The 20,629-nt window shown below is 45.9% G+C and overlaps 1 protein-coding gene across 4 annotated transcripts in view; it reads right to left on the bottom strand.

The window, feature by feature from the left end:
* The window catches only part of LOC116946258 (retinoic acid receptor beta), a 72,829-nt gene extending 63,055 nt beyond the window's left edge, over nt 1-9,774 (bottom strand). For 3 of the 4 annotated variants that reach the window (XM_032961314.2, XM_032961286.2, XM_032961322.2), the window contains exon 1: nt 7,563-8,842. The gene's annotated coding sequence lies outside the window, so the exon portion shown is untranslated. Of the gene's footprint in view, nt 1-7,562; nt 8,843-8,872 lie in introns of those variants that run through there. The other variant, XM_032961295.2, reaches the window with a different exon arrangement.
* Nucleotides 9,775-20,629: the final 10,855 nt, after the last annotated feature.

Below are 20,629 nucleotides of genomic sequence, written 5' to 3'. Positions count from 1 at the left end.
GCTTTCTGCGCATGCGCACGACACAGACTGTAAGCTCATGCTCGTTGAGCCGCGCTAATCCTTCCTGGAAAGAGTGGCCCTTGCCAACTCCTTCGCAGGTCTGTGCACCTGGTGCCACTACCAGTCAGCACTCTCCACCATCTCTCTCAACCATTCGCGACGCCCGTGCCCTCCTGGCGCGGAAGTTGAAACAATGGGAACTTTTTTTTTTAAACTTTCCCCCCCCACCTCCGTCTCCGTTCACCCAACAGTACAATCGATCGAAAGGTCGCGTGTGCTGGGGTAAAGTGTGGGAACTCCCACCTCTATCAAGACCTCTCCCCAGTCTTGATTTGAAGCTTTCGTGACTGCAGGAATCCACACTCTTTGGTTCTTTGGGTAAAGTCACGTAGGTAGAAAATAAAACAAAATAAATCACCTCTCCCCAGTTTAGGCGAGCAGGCCAAACACCCTTCAGAGGGGATCCCTTGAGCTCCCTATAGTGTAGAGGTCATGCTGCAAGAAATTGCTTCACCTTCATCCTTTATGTGTTGAATTTCTTTTGCACCGTGCCTAGCCAATTGCGCCAATCGGAGGTGAGGGAACTAATCGGAGATTTTACATGATGGTGAAAGAGCATCGATCACTGCAGCGTCAGGTTTAACGAACCATTGCATTCGTAGCCCGCGTTTGATTCTGGCCTCTTTATCCAGCAAAGGCCTCTCCCTCGTGGTCTTCACCAAAAGCCCACGAGAAGCACTGGCGAACGAGTGGAGGTGGCTCAGACGGTGCTGGTAGCGGACCTTTGAGCGTGTGAGTCACATCATCAGGAGTGTCCAACCAGCATTGTCCCTAAAGCCCTGTGGGACTCTTACTAATGGGTTAGTGACTTTTCATTTTATCCCGGGACACAACGTAAATGGCCCTGAACCTAACAGCAGCGGGTCACAGATAAGTTGGGTAATTTAAATTAATAAGAGCGTAAACACATCTTAGTTATTATTACATTTAACTCCTGAATTCAAAAGAAGAAAATTGGTGCAGAAGAAATCAATAAACGCAGGGTTGTCAAGAGGAACATTGGAAGATGATTAATCTGCAGAGCGCAGTGGCTCCAACATTGAATCCCTTGGTGGCTACTGCCAGCACACGTAAAACCCAACGACACATAACGCAACACGCATTCCCACTGGTTCACAAACAGCGCATGGCCAGGTTATGTGCAGGTTTCAAAATTTAACAGTCCTGTTTTATGGACTTGCAAACTTTAACACCGGCTCACTACCATTTGTGCAAGTGATTGTTTGCCAGAGGTGTGAACAGACTCCAGAAATGTGGGGGGGGGGGGGGGAGCTTCGATCTTGGCCTGGAGGTCAGTGGCGGTGCTACGCCGAAGCAAACTAAGCAGAGCGTATGGACCCAAATAGCTCAACGGGGCCCGAATTTATTTTAAAAAGGGAGTATCAGCTCAAATTTGTATTCTAATAAACATTGCACAAATCTGATTAACGTTCAAAGTGAATTACGGTTGTGGCTCTAATGGCTCTCTTATCTGCAGCTCTGTTCACTCATCTCACTACATATTTTGTATCTCGCATACGTAATTCTGAGTGCGCTGGACGTCTCATCTGCAACTCTCTTCTCTCATCTTAGTACACCCTCTATTATTTCTCCATAATTGATCTCATCCTGATACATCGCTTGTCAATACCTATTTTGCCAGCTCACTGGGAGTTTCTAAATTAAAAGGATGGAGACATGTGGGGGGGGGGAGGGGGGCGGTAAAAAAAATGTTTGCTTCGGCCCCCAATGGGCTCACACCTCGACGGCTGGCAATGGCCCTGCTCACAAAGCGAGCGTGTTTCACAGTTTCATGACGAGGCCTGGGATGTGCCAGCTCGCTTTTCTCTGGTCAAGGCACGCCTTGAATGGTCTGCATGCACGACTCTGGGTGGGCGGCGGCGCGGGGAGTGGTGGTGGTGGCGGTGGCGGTGACATATTTGTGTGTTCAGAGCTTTCACTGAATTCCGCCGATGCGCCTGTCGCCAAGCACGTTGTGCTGTATTTCGTCAACACACACTGGATGCGTTCGTCTCGGTTCAGTGTCAAGCACAGCGAGGCCCCTGCGGTGCTCTGGAGTCCACCGAGCACTGGGCACGTATGTATCCAGGCACAGACCAGGTCAATGTGTGTGCCCGCGTTAATGGATAGCGCAGCGTGGTGTGGTCGCGGTTCGTTCATTGCGTTGATGTCCCCAGTTACCTGGGCTTGATGTCTGACCGTGCATACGAGTGGAAATGGGAATCTGAAACTCACCTGGAGCTCCCCTAGGTAGCCTACACTTTAAATGAGTGCACGACACGGTGCGTGAATGTCAACAAAAACAATGTGGAGACAAATGCAGCCAGGCTTGGTGTGGCGGTCGCAACCACCCATTGTGGGTCGTGCCATCCTTTAATGTGTGCTTGCTAACATTCCCTGCCCTGGCAGTGTACATAGACAACAAAGATGTGCATTGCTTGCAATGTATTTGCACGGTATAGATTGATGTCGATTTGAAATAAAAAAAAATTGCCTTATTTCGAAGTTATATAGTGAAAGGCAATAAGCAACAGCTTGTACATGCATCACGTAGGGGTCCCCGCAGTGCCTCATGGGGGGGGGGGGGGGGGGGAGTGGGAGAGTGTTCTTCCCTCCCTACGAACCATAACTTGCAAAACCCGTGTGCTCGTGTGACTGGCCGTGTGCCCAAAGACTGCGCCACTAAAAAAATGTACCGTCCTCTCTGACAGCCTACACCACAGCCTGGCCGATTCAAAACGCACATAAAAGTGAGCGATCAGTCGGAACAAGTTTGGTCGAGTTCTGCATGGATTGGTGAAGTTGCGGCGCTCTGTCTTGGTTCTCGCGGCAGTGGGCGCAATGGGAGTAGAGAGGCACTTTCGTGGCTGATTTCTGCTGTCTAATGCCAGCCCTCACATTCAGCGTAAGCCGGCCGCTTTGCGTGAATCCCACAGTTGGAATGCTTACAGGCACGGCAAAATTTTCACCGGGTCTGTATAAACGTATCTGCACCACAGACACCATAACTGAGCATCTTAATTGAGCATAATGGTAGAGTGCAGGGCATATACCATGCGTCAGTTTATCAATTACATCCAAGTGAGACGCTCATTGTACATGCATGGAATCTGTGAGAATTCAATAATTTTAATTAATGCGAATTATATATGCATGATTTGCAGGTGAGAAAACTGAAATGAATAATTAAAAGCAACGTACCAGCGTGACTAAAGAAGAAAGTTAGACCTTTAAAAAATAAACGAAAGTTTAATAAAAACCGAACAGTGTGCAAGGAAGCACGAAGGGAGCTATGCTTGGACATATAAGGGAAGAGAGAGGTGAGTACATGCGCGCACAATTAGCACGGCTGGTTACGTACGATGTGAAAGAAGTTCAACGTGCATACATATTGACTGTTAAGAAGAGTAAGTGGACTTGGGCAGGACACATTGCGAGAAGAGATGATGGTGATTTAAAGCTTTCGTGACTGCAAGGATTCATCTTCTTTGGTTCTTTCGGTAAAGTCACGTAGAATGAGAATGAAATAATAAATTAATAAAATAAAATAACACAATTAAATTCTCACGACGTTTCGGCCACAACACAAGCGGCCTTCATCAGGTGAAGGTCCGCTGGACAGGTTGGTCCCTTCACCTGATGAAGGCCGCTTGTGTTGTGGCCGAAACGTCGTGATAATTTTTATTATATTATTTTATTAATTTATTATTTTATTCTCATTCTACGTGACTTTACCGAAAGAACCAAAGAAGAAGAGATGATGGCTTATGGTCGAGACTCGTGAGAGAGTGGCAGCCTAGGGAGGGAATGTGTCCGCAAGTATGTTCACTGTGGAGCTGGAGCGAGGGGCCAGGTGGGTAAATTGTTGCCGTTGAGTGTGCAGTGAATACACTCGTGTGTGAATACACTCGTGTGTGAATGCACTCGTGTCTGAATACACTCGTGTGTGAATACACTCGAGTGTAAATACACTCGTGTGTGAATACACTCGTGTCTGAATACACTCGTGTGTGAATACACTCGTGTGTGAATGCACTCGTGTCTGAATACACTCGTGTGTGAATACACTCGAGTGTAAATACACTCGTGTGTGAATACACTCGTGTCTGAATACACTCGTGTGTGAATACACTCGAATGTGAATACACTCGTGTGTGAATACACTCGTGTGTGAATACAGTCGTGTGAATACACCCGAATGTGAATACACTCGTGTGTGAATACATTCGTGTGTGAATACACCCGAATGTGAATACACTCGTGTGTGAATGCACTCGTGTGTGAATACACTCGAGTGTGAATACACTCGTGTGTGAATACACTCGTGTGTGAATAAACCCGAGTGTGAATACACTCGTGTGTGAATACACTCGTGTGTGAATACACCCGAATGTGAATACACTCGTGTGTGAATACACTCGTGTGTGAATACACCCGAATGTGAATACACCCGAATGTGAATACACTCGTGTGTGAATACACTCGAGTGTGAATACACTCGTGTGTGAATACACTCGTGTGTGAATAAACCCGAGTGTGAATACACTCGTGTGTGAATACACTCGTGTGTGAATACACTCGTTTGTGAATACACTCGTGTGTAAATACACTCGTGTGTGAATACGCTCGAATGTGAAAAACAAGCAGAGTCAGAGAGTCTCCTTACTCCAACAAGAGTGATTGGTTCTGTGGTTCTCACCTCCATTCGTGGCCCTGAGTCATTGCTGGAAATTGCAAATTCTAATGGCGGAGGGTGAGTATCTCCATAGGCCGATCATAACTTCACCTAAACTTCGCTCATCTGACCCAGCATTATTATTGCACCTTGTTTTTTTCACCAATGTAAGATCTGCAATCAGCATCATAAACAAAACCCTGCCTACTATCCCAGCAGAGTTTCACCCGTCTCTTTAGGGAAAACACTTAAACCAACAGTGGCATTAGAAATAAAATTGTGGAGCTGCACCTTTTACCTTCAGCTTTTACCCCTAATAAGAACTCCGCTGGCGGTAATGATCACTGTGCTGTATCCATTCCCAAATAGGGTCTAATATATAAAGATAGCATATGAAAGTGCATTGAAACATGAACTGCATGAATTACTAAACGAATTTTTTTTATTTAAAAATACATCTCAATATTGATAGATTTTTTTTCTTTTAATCGAGAACTATATTCGTGCATGATCACATATTTGAAAACTTCCCGTTAGTTTTTATTTAACCCTGATTATTTGATTTATTTAACTACCTCACCTGGTATACAGGAGGACATGGGTTCGATCCCGACTCTGACGCCTGTATATTTTAAATTTGCATGTTCTCTCTCCTTGTCGTCGCATGGATTTTTCGCCAGATCCTCTGGTTTTTCCCTCCACATGCTATATATTTCCAAATGATAAACCATCCACCGGTATAAATGAATACTCCACGGCTAGTTTATCGGCAGGTGGCGTGTGGTGGGGTAAAGTATCGGTACTTCCACCACTTCCAAGTCGTCTGGCCAGTGTGGAAGAGTAGGCCAAATACCCTCGAGATGGGCTTTCTAACGCTCTCCCTAGTGGAGAACCTTCTGCCAGCAGTGGCGTGAGTAAACAATTCCAGGACTGCACCTTTCCCTTGCTATCTAAATGGTTCGCAGGCACTTGCACGTATTCGAGACAATTCTTGCAAATGCCATTCGTGTAAAGTCCAGTGGGTAGTGTGGGTGTGAAAAGCCAACGCGCCTTCCCGCTGATATTCTAACGTAGTCTTGTGCATCGGTATCGCATCAAGCCCATGGTAACGGGACATGTACAGCATTTGAAAGGGAATACAAGCTGCTAACGGCAGATAGCATCAGGTGAGGATTATTAGGGTTCAAGTGAACATGATTGGTTCCGATGATAGCTAAATCTCTTTTCGCTGCCTACTACCAGCCATCCCGAAACCGTGTTCCTGTTAGCACTTGTCCGTTCTTTCCTGGTTATTGACAAAACTTCACATCCATAATTTGTTCAACCATCGCCCTGCAGGTCACACCACTTCTCTCTTTGCTTATTCCCTCGCACTGCTCCACGTCAGAATTCCCTCGCATCGTTTCGCTTCCTAAGTTGCTCATAATCTTGGTCAATTCAATAAACGTATTCGCTCATACATTGAAGCGTGCTGTTTTTTGCTAGCCACTTGGCATTTTGGGCCGTTGTGCCTGTGCTAAGCAACGGTGATAAAACAAAACAATTCCACATGAAGAATTTCGCTACTTGATGCCCTGGCGGAGGACTTACATTATCAGTGTCTGTTTAAAACGTTTTCAGCAGGATCCCGTTATTCAGGTGCCTTGGACTGGAGCGGGAACGATTTTAACAACAACTTAATGATGTTACATCACCAGGCCACTTCAATTTAGCCTGGATGAGCCACATGATTGTGCAACACACGAGTGCATTTTGAAAGTAGTGGAATTCTGTTTGCCAAAGTTCTAGAAGACATCGCGTCCTTCGTCTCATCGCGTAATCACGCGCATTAAAGGCCCCGTTTGGCTGCACGCGGCGAAGGCGGTATTAGCGTGCGTAACTCAAACACCATTCCGTTGATCGTCAACAGTTGCATCCTCTGTGATCACGTATAAAAGTGCTTATGATTTAATTCTGCTGAGGCAGATATCCAGGGTTCAGCGCGAGTATGCACTTTGTATGTCGAAACGTGCGTTGAAACACTGTCTGCTATTTTTTTGGCCTCTTTCGGTAAAGTCACGTGGAAAGGAAATAAATTAAATAATACGTGACTTTACCGGGAAGAACCAAAGAGTAATTCCTGCAGTCACGAAAGCTCCAAATCAACTTTGTATGTTCATGATAGAGGTGTATGTGGGTTAGGTCGCATTCTAACCCCCACCCAAAAAAACATGGATATTGCTCGCGAAAGCCTACGTTTTAAACGCTGAATGTTCCGTATTCCGGAGTCCAGTGGAAGAAAGGCTCATTTAATTTTCATGACATATCCATGTAAATTGCTCTCATAAAATGGTCCCACATTTTGTGTTTTAAAAAAAGCACGCTCGCTTTTATTGCATCAGCAAGGACATTCTGTCGGGAACCGAGAGATAAATATTTCATTGCACTTTTATGAAATATTTAGAGAATCTAATTATTTTTTAATAACTCTGCATTCTGCGGCCTTGGTCAACAGCAGCGGCATTCCATCGACCAGTGTCACGAATCGCTCACATTTTACATTTCTCAAAAAAACAATTCTTCCTGTTGCACGGTGCACATGTCCTCACGCTCGTTTCTCGTGACGTTATTTATCATGCTAAGGTCAGCGCCGCGCGTTCACAAGAGGAGAGCCTTCTTTTTCATCGAGAACCTAACCACGGCAGCTCTCCCCCACATCAGTCACCTCCATCACTCGCAGCTAAAGAACTCGGCCCTTGAAGAAACGCGCAATCTCGCTTAACGCACAATCTCTCTCAGACTCTCTCTGCAAAGCCACCTCGCCAGCAACCCCCCCCTCCCCACGTACCTTTCCCCCGTGCGATCGTCAGCAAGGGCTTCCCCTGCTTTCCCCGGCCGCTTCCCCGATTCCCTGTACGCGCTGATCCCCAGGAGGGTGGCGACCCGACCCGGCCCACGACCCAGCCGCCTCTAGCACCCGTGAGCGTACGCAGAGGCATGAGGCTCGTGAGCACGGATCATGGCGCTGATTGCACTTGACGTGGCTGCTTACGGCGGAACGGAGGCGACGGCTGGTAGGGTGGAACCACGGAGCCGGTGGGCGGGAGTCGAGCGGGGGGGTGGCGGCGGCGGCTGCTGCTGCATCATTGGAGCGCGCGCGCGCTCCAGCCAAGGGTTCAGCTCGGCTGAGGAATTCACTTTGGTGTCTGAAGATAGTTTGAGGTGCCTCGCGGATATCCCGGCACGGATTGTGGTGCCGTGCGCGTCCTTTCACTGAGCGCCGCTCCGACAATGCTAGGTTACCGCGATTTGAAATCACCCCGCAAAAAAAATGATGACCGGATTGCAAAGATCTCAAATGAGCGCCAGCGTTGAGCTGAGAAGGTTGAGCGTTCACACGTCACTGCTTGCTGCAATTTCCCTCTGCTGTCCCAGCGTCGGTAAGCACGGTGATTTAAGGAGGCCTGATGACTGCAGTAATGTTTGCCCAGGAGGGCAGTTTCCCTGACACCCTGCTCTCTTGCATGCCTCTAATTGGCCAGGGAAACCTCTTCCCCCACAACGGTAGCCGGCAGTAACCACTGGCCAATGTTAGCGTCAAGAAGCAAGAACACTTCGTTTGTTTAACACAACCAAGCGTTATCTTCATTTGTAGCATTGGACATACGTCCTTCTTTGAGCAACCACTTGGTGGATGGAGTTTCATTTATGGCAGATTGGCACATTTAAATGCTTAAGTACCACTAACTTCCAATCCAGAAGTTGTAATTTCAGTAATATACCATATTTTCTAATTATTATCAATTTAAATGTCATTTCTGGCATCTCTCATATTTCTTTTCACATGTCTGAGTTAAACTCAGTTTGGGAATAAATTCGCCCCAACACAATAACAAAATACTCCTTCAAACATATTGCAACCAATTATTATCACCACCTTCCTTGGTTCTTTCGGTAAAGTCACGTAGAATGAGAATAAAATAATATTTTTTTTTATCAATTTATTATTTTATTCTCATTCTACCGAAAGAACCAAAGAAGATGAATCCTTGCAGTCACGAAAGCTTTACATCGAAATTTATTATCACCACGCCGAGCAGATTACCACAACTTGTTACAATCACCGTGGAATCAGCAGCGAGGGGGGGAGTCACGTACCTGGCCGTCACTCGCACCGGTTGGGCAGCACGCGGAATCAGCCTGGAATTTACCCCCGGTAGCCCGAACGACGCTACTCGACGCAGGCGGAACCTCGTGCCCAGACGCCGGCGAGCCAGCTAGTCCCGCAGGGTCGCGCACGATCGTCACACTTCGCGTGCAGGCGCTCACGCCAGGGCGGCCGCGTCCTGCGCTGCTGTCGGGAAGTCGTTTTGGATTTTTGCCACAGTAGGAACACCCCCCCCCCACCACTCCCCGCCACCATTCCGTCACTGCCAGTGCCCGTGTGACTCTGCTTGTCAGGAAAAGGCTCTGATAAATGTTCCTTGGTTTGACGACACCGCTGCCCCCCCCCCCCCCTACTCTTTCTCTCCGCGACCCACCTCGCTCTCTGATGAATAGGCAGCCGAGGCACTCGGACGTCCACACCCACTCGCAGTCACGCTCGCCGAGAACCAGGGACACCGGCACGGTCTTCAACGCGCTTCTCTTTTCGGTGCAGCAGGCATGTTTTGGCAGAGCTTCACTTGCGCATGAAGGTTTGATGGCGAGAGGTCACGGTAATGACAGCGTGCCATTTTTACTGGAGTATAAAGCTCCCCGTAAAAAAAAACAACAACCGGTGGCTTTTCCTGTCTCACGGCAATGTGCTTAAAAATTCAACGCCAGTTCATGCTCTTACACTGCCGTGTCTGTGTATAGAGCTTACAAAATAAAATACAATTGTGTGTGCACAACAGCTATGCCCATGAGATTGTCGCATTGAAACATCAAACAGTGGGGGTTCGAGAGCTGAGTTATTCTACAATTCGCGTAACCACAGGAAAATGAATTTTAAAACCCCCAACGCCAAGTCCTGGCGTGCAGGTCAGAGAGGTGTGCAGGCAACGGGCATCATCACCTCCCTGGACGATGACGGATGCGATGTTTGTGAGTCTGCAGCCAGCATGGGGGCTGTGTGGCAGCAGTCATCCCGCATATATCCCTGCTTCCATTGACTCTTACTCAAAATCACGAGCAAGATTCTAAGAGCCAAGATTCTGGGCATATGAGGGTGGGCGTCAGACCCGTCCTGCGATCGTGAGGTCGCCGTAGAGCAATACATACATTACATTTTCTTAAATCTACGGCCTCTCGCTCTTTACTTATAATGAGGTTTGTACGTGGCAGAGTGTACAAGTGTTGAGAACGTGATAAGGGTTGCGTAGCCGAAATGTATTTGCGTTTAACTTATAAACTTTGACAGCCAATAGTGTGTGCAGCGAATATGACAAATAAATTAAACGAAAGGCTGAGGCTCGGTGTAAAATAATCGCAATAACTTTGCATTTTAATAAAGCAAAACATTTCAGGTCACGTAAAAGTGCAGATAAAATCCACACAAACACTAGGATAATACTAAAATTCCACACGGACAGGTTCACAAACCCTCCTGCTCTATTTCCATCTGCTGGTCACCTTGCAGTATCAGTGGGTTTTGGGAATTTCACGAATTTACCTGATGCACCAACCCTTGCCTCCAACGTGCCAAATTACAGGAGTGTGGCGCCACATCCGGCGAACTTTATAGGACTCAACAAATAATTCCTTAACAATTGATCAATTGGCTTAATTTAATAAGGGTGACCTAATTAAACAGTTGTATAACGAAGACCCGAGTGCTTAAACAGCCCGTGCAGTCCTTTCGTGCTGTGTTGTGACAGCGAGCTGGTTCCACGCCTATTTAACCAACACTCCACTTTGGGAAGCCATCCGTCACGTCCCCGACACCGCCTCGTCCCTTCTCCCCGCTGGGATTGAATACTTCAGCAGCATTTTAATTACATTACCGTATTACAACGTCAATAATAGGGAAACGCATTAACGGAAGTCAGATCCTAATTTGCAAAAGCGAGTTTCACCTCGCTCTTGAGTGCCGGTGACAGTAAATGAATGACCTGTCTGGTTGAAGGAGCAGCTGATGATGCATTGGCCCTGCCAGATCTTAGTTCTATTACGCGGGGCTTGTATAAATCACCCATGTAATCATGCTCCAACAGTTTTACTCTACATAAAAAAAATGTAGAATATTAACTATTAGTCTTTGAGTGTAACCCATGCCGCAGCGGTTGTGCATATTCATAAATTGTGAGCTCAATCAGCTGGTGGTGCGACATTCATTTACTACGTTTGATTTTGCCTGAAGCTTCCCTAGACAGGTAATGGGCAGTGTTTATATGGTGAAAGTAATTTATGAAACTCCATCAAGAACTAAGACCATTCTTGTAATGCCCACGGAGTGTTGTGTGTGGAATGAACCACCGTGAACATCGATAAAGTGCGTCAATTATTTTTCACAAAGCTGGACGGAGTGCAGTTCGCAAAAGCCATTTTTAAACGAAGGAGCATGAATTTTTTTCGCCTAAGAAAATGCAAACACTGTTTGTTAAGCAACACCGACACATTGCATATATAGCGTTGAAAAATACGACGGCACTGTACGCTTCACTTTGATTTTTTGAGCCACTAAGGAGCGCACGAGGGTCATTGGATCTGTCGGAAAATAATTCTCGAGCAGCAAGATGGATGGGAATTATTCTCATGCCATCAGCTGCAGGAAATTACAGGTAGCAGTGGAGTGAGTGGCTGGTTCAGGCCAGGTGCTTAGCCAGGACCTGTAATCGGGGGTCCCACGGCGGCTGCCTGTGTTGCTGCTGCTGTCCCTCAAGTAGGGTCACTGTGTCACCTGACTACCCTGGAACCTCTTGCGGGTGACTGCTTGAACCCGCATTCTGCCTCGCCCGGCATCTCGCATTATTCGAAATCTAAATGTCCATGCTTTGTGGGTTTAGCTGCCATGGCTCCGTAATTGTATGACATTACATCCTGCACTTTTGGAGGAGTGGTTTGTGTATCGACTTGAAGAGCGCTGAGGTGCCTCGTAGGTGGCATTGCTGGAAGCGAGATCCTGACTCGTCTATCTGGATTTTTTTAGCGTTATCTCTTAAAGTGCCTGGATTTATTCTCGATAGTCCAGTTTCCACATCACACATACAAAGTCGGTAACGAATCAGCAAAACATCCCAAGCAGGGGCTTCCTAAAAAGTATCATGGGACTCAGAGAAGATTTCCAGGTTATAGATTGTTTTATATTTATCAAAATACAGCATAGACAGAACATGTTTACACGCAAAGTATTTTTGCATTCATATATGAAAAACAGATATTATTGTGTAACCTTCTAAGTAATGACTATCGGCGTCTCTTGGACTGATGGCACATCATCTCCATTCTCTCTCACCTGGATGATAAGGTTTGGTAGAATTGTGCGCACACGTATATCACGTGCGTTTTAAGGAATGTTGTGGGTACATTTTGACATTTCATTTTTTATTCTGAAAACGAAGAGCTCGCAAGAGCAAATGGTGGTGATGGTGATCTATCACATTTTGACTGAAAGCTTTTGTGACTGCAGGAATTCATATTCTTGGGTCTTTCGGTAAAGTCACGTAGATGGTTCAAAGAAAATAACAAAAAACTACGACGTTTCGATCGCAACACAGGCGATCGTCATCAGGAGGAAATAACTCTTTCCTCCTGATGACGATCGCTTGTATTGTCAAATATAGCTATATTTATTCCTGCCTCAGCAGTCCGCCTGCTGTATATTTTCACCTGAAGACGATTGCTTGTGTTACGATCGAAACGTCGTGATTTTTATTATTTTATTATATTTTTTTCTATCTACGTGACTTCACCGAAAGACCCAAAGAGTATGAATTCCTGCAGTCACGAAAGCTTCAAGTCAAGATTTAGCATCTCAATGTTGCGCCAACAGTTGGTCCAACGGTTCCATCCACATACCAACGTTGGCCCAGCTTCACATGTTTACTGGGAAAATAAATGAATCACGTCACATCCGAATAATGCAGCTTTGATTATTTTAAGTAGATAAAAGACAAACATTAAAACAGCAACGAAGCTGCCAACCCAGTAAATGAGTATGCGAACACTGAATGCATGAAATTAAAAAAACACAAGTGATGAATTATTCTGATTGTTGGTAATTCCTGAACGTCATGTATCATTTTCCAAAACCTGAGTGCAAGGAACGTTTTTTTTTTAATAGACACGGGGAATTAATTTTAGGCTCAGCTGCACTCCCCGCATTGCCATGAAATTAAGGCGTAAATCATATCCGTTTGTGTCCACAGTTGTTGCTCAATTGCGAAAACAAGAAAGCAAAACAAACGGCGCGGAGGGAAAATGTGAGGGGAGGGTGGCAGAGGGCGGGTTCCAGACTCCAAACAAAGGCAGCTCGGGAGGAAATGACAGCAGTGGCGGCTGCGCTTCACCCGCCAGTCAAGGCAGCGCGAGCAAAGGTCCAGGCTACCTCCGGCTAATGTCAGCAAATCGCTTGCACGTGTGACCCAGAGAGGCGAGGCACGCGCGCACAAACATCACAGCCGCGGCCCCGTGGCCACGGCCCCATGCCAATTACAGCGGAGAGCCACCTCCGCCCGCCGGAACGGCTCGCTGTGTAAACCAGCGCGCAATTTTTTTTTGTTTTATTTCCCAACGTTTGCTAATTACTGTAACCAACGTTGTGCCGTTGGCCGTGGTGGTGGCCGAGGGTGGCTTTTGTGTGTGCGCGCGCGCGTGTGTGTGTTACTGTAATTCTTTAAAAAAATTATATCTTACGAAAGCCATGCGCTTTGGTCGGAAAACAAATAGCTTAAATTTTAATGGCTGGCTGGTAAATTATGTTTTGCTGTTTGGCAGTGTTTATATGAATGGAATGGCCCTAAATCGCTCCAGATGTGGAGGGTGCCACAGGTTAATACTCCTCATTATGTGACTTGCTTGAGAGTGATTCACTGCAAAATGTAATGTGCAGAAAAAATAAAAATAGAACCGTCGTGCTTTCTTTTATTTTTGCGCTCTGTATTCTATTAAGCACATGAAGATGCACACTTGTGCACGTGCGTGCAATCGGCGAAGCTGCATGCGGCGTAATGCATTACAAACACAGATATCCAGCCAAAAGCATAAAGTGTGTGTGTGTGTGATATTGTGGGGAGCGGTAGTGTAGCGGTTAGCGTGATGTGCAACGAACCTGGTTACGCGGGTTCGATTCCCACTCACGGCCAACACTGGTGATGATTATCTGAACTGGTCCTGGGTCTCCCCTGAGTTGATTCAGTCTCAAATAAGTACCTGGTGCGATGTGTAAACATTACCACGAGGGAGATAAAGGCGGCCGGGCGTGGTGTTGGCCACCTACCCCCTCGTGTGCCGTGCCAGTCTTCATAGGTGCTCGCTAACAGCACTTGCCCCTACAGTCTGTTACAGGCTATACAGGGGATCTTTGCCTTTTTATATTGTTAGGATGTGACTACAGCTCCAGTTTTCCTGGCTTTGCACAATATCAGTTGCACTTGGAATCTGAGCCTGGCCTGGGCTTCTCCTAGGTCAGCTCAGCTTTAAATAAGGATTTTGTGCACAGTCTCAAGCCAAATAGGTGCTCGCTAACAGTACTTGACTCAAAAGTCGAGCAGGTTAAATGTTTGTCTTTTATACGTGAAACTGCCTAGTTCCTGCTGTTGGGTGCGGTTTTAATAACGTAATTTGTTACCTCATAAATTATGTTGACAATTAGGTAATGCATGACTGTATATCAGTTACACTGTCATAATTGAATATTTAAACCATTACCAACAATCATAAGTAGCTGTAAACAGATGGCAGCTCGGCACTTGAGTCATTGTAAGAGATTATTGTACCGTACAGACTCTCCGTGTCTTGATAACAGTAACACGGAGACGGTAATGCATTACATCCCACAAAGTAGTAGCTCCTATATCCACTCTGCATGCAGTAATGTATGTTTCTAGATATCTCAGAGAATAAACCTTCAGCCAATGGAGCAGAAGAAGAGTCCACGTTCGTGCCATGCAGGTTGTCCCCAAAGTAAAGTTACGTACGTGCTCAGTCATTGTAAACAAGCGAGGGCTTTACCATTCTGGCGAATTGCTTGATGATGCTGGATGTATTTACCAGCGAAACGTCGTACTCAAACTGTAAATGTGGATTAACTCTTCAACACACCGGTGGGCTGAAGTAGTGAATTATTTGTCTTTTGTCAACGTGACACTTTTTTTTTGCTGATTGGCCGCGTCGGGTGGTGGAGGGTTACGACACATTTATAAATAAACGCGATCTAACCCAAAAACCTTTATTATGAATAATATTGGTCGCGAAAGCCTACGTGTTAAACTGACTACCATCCAACCAGAACGAGCTTGGGCAGGACAAGTCGCGAGCAGGGATGAATGGTCGATGGTCAAGAAAAATGCGGCAGTGGCAGACAAGGGGTGGAACGCGTTTACCGAGGAGATGGAGCAACGAAATGAGCCCCTGTGCAGGCGCGCTGTGGATTATTACATTGCAGAAGCATGAGAGATGGTGGCGGCTTAGGGGAGGCCTTCATTCAGCAGTAGATTGATTATGGCTGCCGATGATGATGCTAGTGACACGTGTGTGCCACGTCCACTCTTGATTCAAGCAAGGAAACCAACGCTTTCCCGTGTGCTCGTAATTTCGCAGGGTGGGAGGAGCCATGCGAATCGTGCGACTCGTCCGGTTGTGCCGCCGCCGTGTTCCACGCAACGTTAAACGGACGACTCTCATCCTCCTCCTCCTCGTCGTCCAGTCCTCCTCCTGCAGTCATTAAAAACGTGCAATTTACCCAAGCTGGTGTGAAGGTGCCACTTGCGTAGGGAGCAACGTGCGACAGTTGTACAATTATCAGGTGCCTCGGTGTTTCACACTCCAGTGACGAGATCGTGTTAGCGACAAAGCAGAGGTGCAGGACGGGCGATGTCAACGGCTATTCGCCACTACTCACGAAAACCGATCTCTCTTTTCCGTGCAAAAAAAACAATACCGAGTCGTGGGTGGCAATGTTGGCGAGATGATTGTGAAAACTGCGCGAAGCTCTATTTGCACATCTAATGACTTATTCCATTTGCACTCTGTTGTGTATTATTGCTGTACGGTCTGCTGTAAAAAAAGAAAACGCAGTGATTAAAATCTGGGCCAAGAAAATACGCGTGAAATGTTCAAGCATCTCTTCACTGTTAAAGTAGTCGAGATTATACTTCTGCGGTCACTGACTTTGTTTTTTTTTCCAAAGGGATGTGCATTTGTCTGTCTGTAGCGTCCAACCACCTGTGCAGAAAAGTTTAATCAGTAAATCAATTTCAATATCGGTAAATCAACTTTAACAGAGCAAAAATTGGAAGTGCCACTTTCGTTAACAAATAACAGGAGCTGAATGTCCTGTTTCTTGCCATATACCCTGGAGACATTTGGAGAATAATGATGGAACACATACACATTATATTGAATAAGGGGTTATCAGTGGCAGCAGAAAGAGCCATATGTCTTTCCATTTTTCAAAAGAGCTGCGCTTAAAACTATTTTTTTTCATGATCTGAGTCTGGCAAAACGTTCCCTTAAAATGAGCTTGTGTGGATTAAATGTTGGGCAAATGTTTAGGTTTGATTGTAAATCCCAACATGCGGACGGCGTGTTCGTACTGTCGTTCTGACGATCTGGTAGCGTGTGCCAGTGCGTCACTCACAAAAGAGGAGCGGGGGGGGGGGGTCTCTGTTTCTTATCGCAAACACGGTGACGTACATGCCATGGTTCACTTAACAGGACGTATTAGGTGGCAGCTCGTGAAAAACCCCGTAATGTATGTGAATTGGATCCTAATAAGGAAAACACCACGTAATTCAGGTATAATGGAGGGGCAGAGGTGAGTGCTTTGTCAATAATGAGCAGCAATTGAGGGGTTCCCAGAGCAAACCCTTACGGAACAATGGTCAATGAGATGTGTCAAAAGGACGCCTCGAACATAAATCTCGGAGCAACGCGTGTGAACGCAATAAGACCGAAACCACCTGCTGCTGTTAGCGAATTTGGCAGATGCAAATTTTTTTTTAATGTTGTTATTTGAAATAATGTATTTGCATAAGTGTGTCCTCTCGTGGGCATTATCACGATGCCATGCACCGAGGTGGCAGGGATAGTTGTGGTCAAAAAAACATTTGGCAATGGAGTTGTGCAAGTTTTGCGTCGTGTTATCCGGGGATGATGGCGTGATAAATAACAGGGCAGGCTTGAGAAAATAAACCAGCCTGGGAAATCACTCCATTACGTTGCCTAACGGTAAATGATGGCAACATCGCCAAAGTAATATAGCTTTAATGCGAGCCGCTAAAATTAGAGCTGCACTGCAGTGTAATGAGATTGTGCCTTGCCTTTCTTTTTTACTTGAACCTGATTGTGTATGCCGCTACAGCAGGGCCACTCGCCTCCAGGGAGTGGCCCACGCGGTCGCTCACTCGCCGCACCAGGCAAGCAGCCGGGAGGCAGCGGGGAACGCGTCCCAAGTTGCGGAGCAGCATTGCCCTTGAATACAATTGCCTGCCAAATTGGGGCGAAATTTGGAGAGCCGAGCCGAAAATTGGAACTGCTCGGTTATGTCCTCTAGACGGGACGCAGAACAGAGCGAGGGAGTTACCCCTCGGCGGACTCTGACTGCCGCAGGCAACGCTGGACACGCGTTCATGGGCCAATGCATTTTTAATTACCTACTATCCTTGTGAATTGTACTTATATTTAATCAGATTTTAAAACGCAATAATGGAAATCTGTTAACCATATTCATCAATTATCCATTCATACGTGCCATGGTTATTAGATTTTAATTTGATTAAAATACCTATTGTATAAAATGTGGTTATTTGTCATTGCAGGAGATAATTTGTATTTTAAAAAAAACACTCTATGAAGTTGAGAGAAAAGATATTTGAGAATCAGTAACCATCACTTGACCATTAGAAATGCAATTTGCTACCATGGGTTTTTTCCCCTGCAGAGGAATGCGTTAGCGGAATATAGGTCTATAACCATTATAATACAGCCGAATGAATCAAGGCTGCAAATGCATTAGGGCCTGCACGCCTGCCAGCTGCGGCTAATGCAGCTGTCCGATCGCTGCGAGATTTGTTAAGCGTAGTGTGATAAATGATCCGAATCTGTTTGCTCGCCCGCGAAAGGACAATTCAGTGGGTCGCCCATTGCTTCTCATCTCTAAGCGTTAACCCCCTGGTGCAGTATTGGGGCAGACGGTCGGGCCGCGCTCCGCCGAAACCAGCAGGCCACGTGACTGCAACCTGCAACTCGAAGCGTCTCACGAAATTTTAACGTAAAGCAAAGACGATTGCATTCGTGCGGGTAGCTGATAGCTTATCTACATTGGGGATTTGAATCCTGTTTTTGTTTCAAACTCTACAATATTCAAATTGATGAGATTGTATTTGATGCACAAATGCCGTGGGCTGCGCAAAGCTGCGGGCGACTCGACGTGGAAGATTATACGAGTCATCAGAGCAAAACCAAGGTCTCGCTTCCCTCGAGTTCATTTTTTCACGAGCCTCTCATCCGTGGCACCCAAACCGACATGGATTTACGCGAAATCAATGTTTGTGAAAAACGGCCAAAGCAGGCATTCAGTCTCCACGAACAGGCCCATACATCTCAACAAGGACACAGCAATTAACCGTGTTGGTATCTTAACGTGCGGCCGATTGAAAATGTTCCCGCACTACCGAAGTTTCATTTGTCAACGTGCCCCGCACGCCTTTCCCCCGGCGAGCTCAATGTGGTCTTTTTTGTTGTTGTCATCTCGAAGTTCATTACTGGAATTGAAATTCTAAACCCATTACTGGGGCGCACAGCATACACAGGAACACAATCATTAGCTGCTAATGGCTTGTAGATTGCTTCGCGAAATAGGCTTGTCTAGGGCAACCATTCGCTTTTCAGCATTTTTTTCTAGCCCCTTCTGACTATTTCCTTTATTATGTTCATATTTCGATGGCAAACAGACGGAGGGGAGGAAACATTTAGAACATATCAATAAAAAATGTTTTCTCTCGTGTACTTATCAAAATTGCATTGAAATGTAAAATTCTGCAGCATTTATGTTTAAGTGTGTGTGTAATTTATTTTGTATATTAATAGGGTGGAAAATGCGATATGAATTGTATTGTAAATGTTAACAAGTACTAATACTTGATTGTGCTTTGCAGTGACAGTGCCCGTAGGACAATGTTAGCCTGGGAAGGGCACATTATGTCAGCATTGTGAGGCTGGGGTTTCTCTCTGAGTCTAGGGTCCTGCATGTGGCCACCATTCATTCTGAGACTCTGGGTTCAATCTGACTCCGGGAATGGAAATTGAAACTGTCAAGCTCTGATGGACATCGGAGCTCCGATGTTGTGAGTGTAACAAACTTCATTCTGCTTCACCTGTGGATGTTACTCCATCTTGCTCTGGGAAGATCTGGTGAGTGAAGGAGTAGAAGGCAGAGTGGAAACTTTTCAGAGACCAAAAAATGTCCCTTCTTCAAAACACAAAGGGCTTCTAAGCTGAAGAATGAGTGCTTGATCAGATTTTACCCGACTGCCATATATTTACATTTTCAAATTTTATTCGGGTAAGACTGCATACCTGACATCGTCACTATTCATCAACTAAATTCTCCCTTCTTTCACTTGGTCTCTGTCGACATTAGCAACAACTGGTGATGAGGTCACACACGCAACCCAACCAGAATAAGGTCAGCATATGAATTGTAATGAAGGCCACGATAACCTCACATCTAGGCGACATATTTTCTTTCACGAGGCAGTTTTATTGACGATGGTTTTTGAGGTTTTATTTTTCAGTGTATGCGTACGCACCACTGTGATTGATGCCTGTTGAATTTCGTTCGCACCGGACGTAGCCAACCGCGCTAATCGGAGGTGCGGGGGAAGGACAACAAACTAACGACAAAAAGCAGTTTTAAAGAAATGAGTTTTAAACCTAGATTTAAAAATCGTGAAGGTCATCTTAGGCCTATACAATTTATGGGCATTGAAGCTGGAAGGCTCATTAATTGGATGGTGGAAAAATACACTCCCAGCCACACCAGGTAGGACAGCTTCCACTAAGCCTGTTCCTCAGTAGCTTGTTCTTTGTGAATCTGCACCTGTCATACAGGCAGCTCTGGTTGGCCCGTACCTTGATAAGTCATACCTGATGGAGATGTACTTGTTTTAAACTATTTTCAGTCGGTTGGTGCTTGTTTAAGCAGTACCTGCTTAAGCTATACCAGGTTAAGCTGGTCCTGGTTAAGCTTTGCAATCCGTTGCAAGAAAGTGGCACCTCTGGGAAGCCAATTAAATTAAAAAAATCCCATTTTACTTCGATAAATGCTACCTTTTTGTACATAGGTTGGTCTAACCAGTCGAGCTTTCTACAAACATGTACAATATGAGCATTAATTATACCACAAGAAAATGTAACTGCAATTTTTGTGGCGCACAAGCACCAAAAAACACTCCAGAGAGACTCAAGGCCACTACCCAAAATATCACCTGATATACTTTTGTTTTCTCTCTTGAGGGTAATAGAAGCATGAAGTGTGTTTTCCCCCATATTGATTCCCACGTCCACGTGAATGCAGAACATTCAACCACGTTAAAGGGCTCGGAGGGAATTAGGTGGCTAACTACAAACACTTTAAGCTTCACAGGCATTTGGCCACGCAGCGTAATCCGCAGTTAGTGCGTGGCAGCATTTGGCTTGTTGGGGCCATGCCGGCGTATGATCGCGATCCTCCAGAGCCTTCCCCCAGGTCGTGGAGACCGACGCTTACCA

This window comes from Petromyzon marinus, chromosome 2 (genome assembly GCF_048934315.1).
Source record: "Petromyzon marinus isolate PM22_M1 ecotype Great Lakes invasive population chromosome 2, UKy_Petmar_22M1.pri1.0, whole genome shotgun sequence".
Taxonomy (NCBI): domain Eukaryota; kingdom Metazoa; phylum Chordata; class Hyperoartia; order Petromyzontiformes; family Petromyzontidae; genus Petromyzon; species Petromyzon marinus.
Note: the sequence above shows the minus strand (reverse complement) of the source record. Positions and strands in the feature narration are given on the sequence as shown.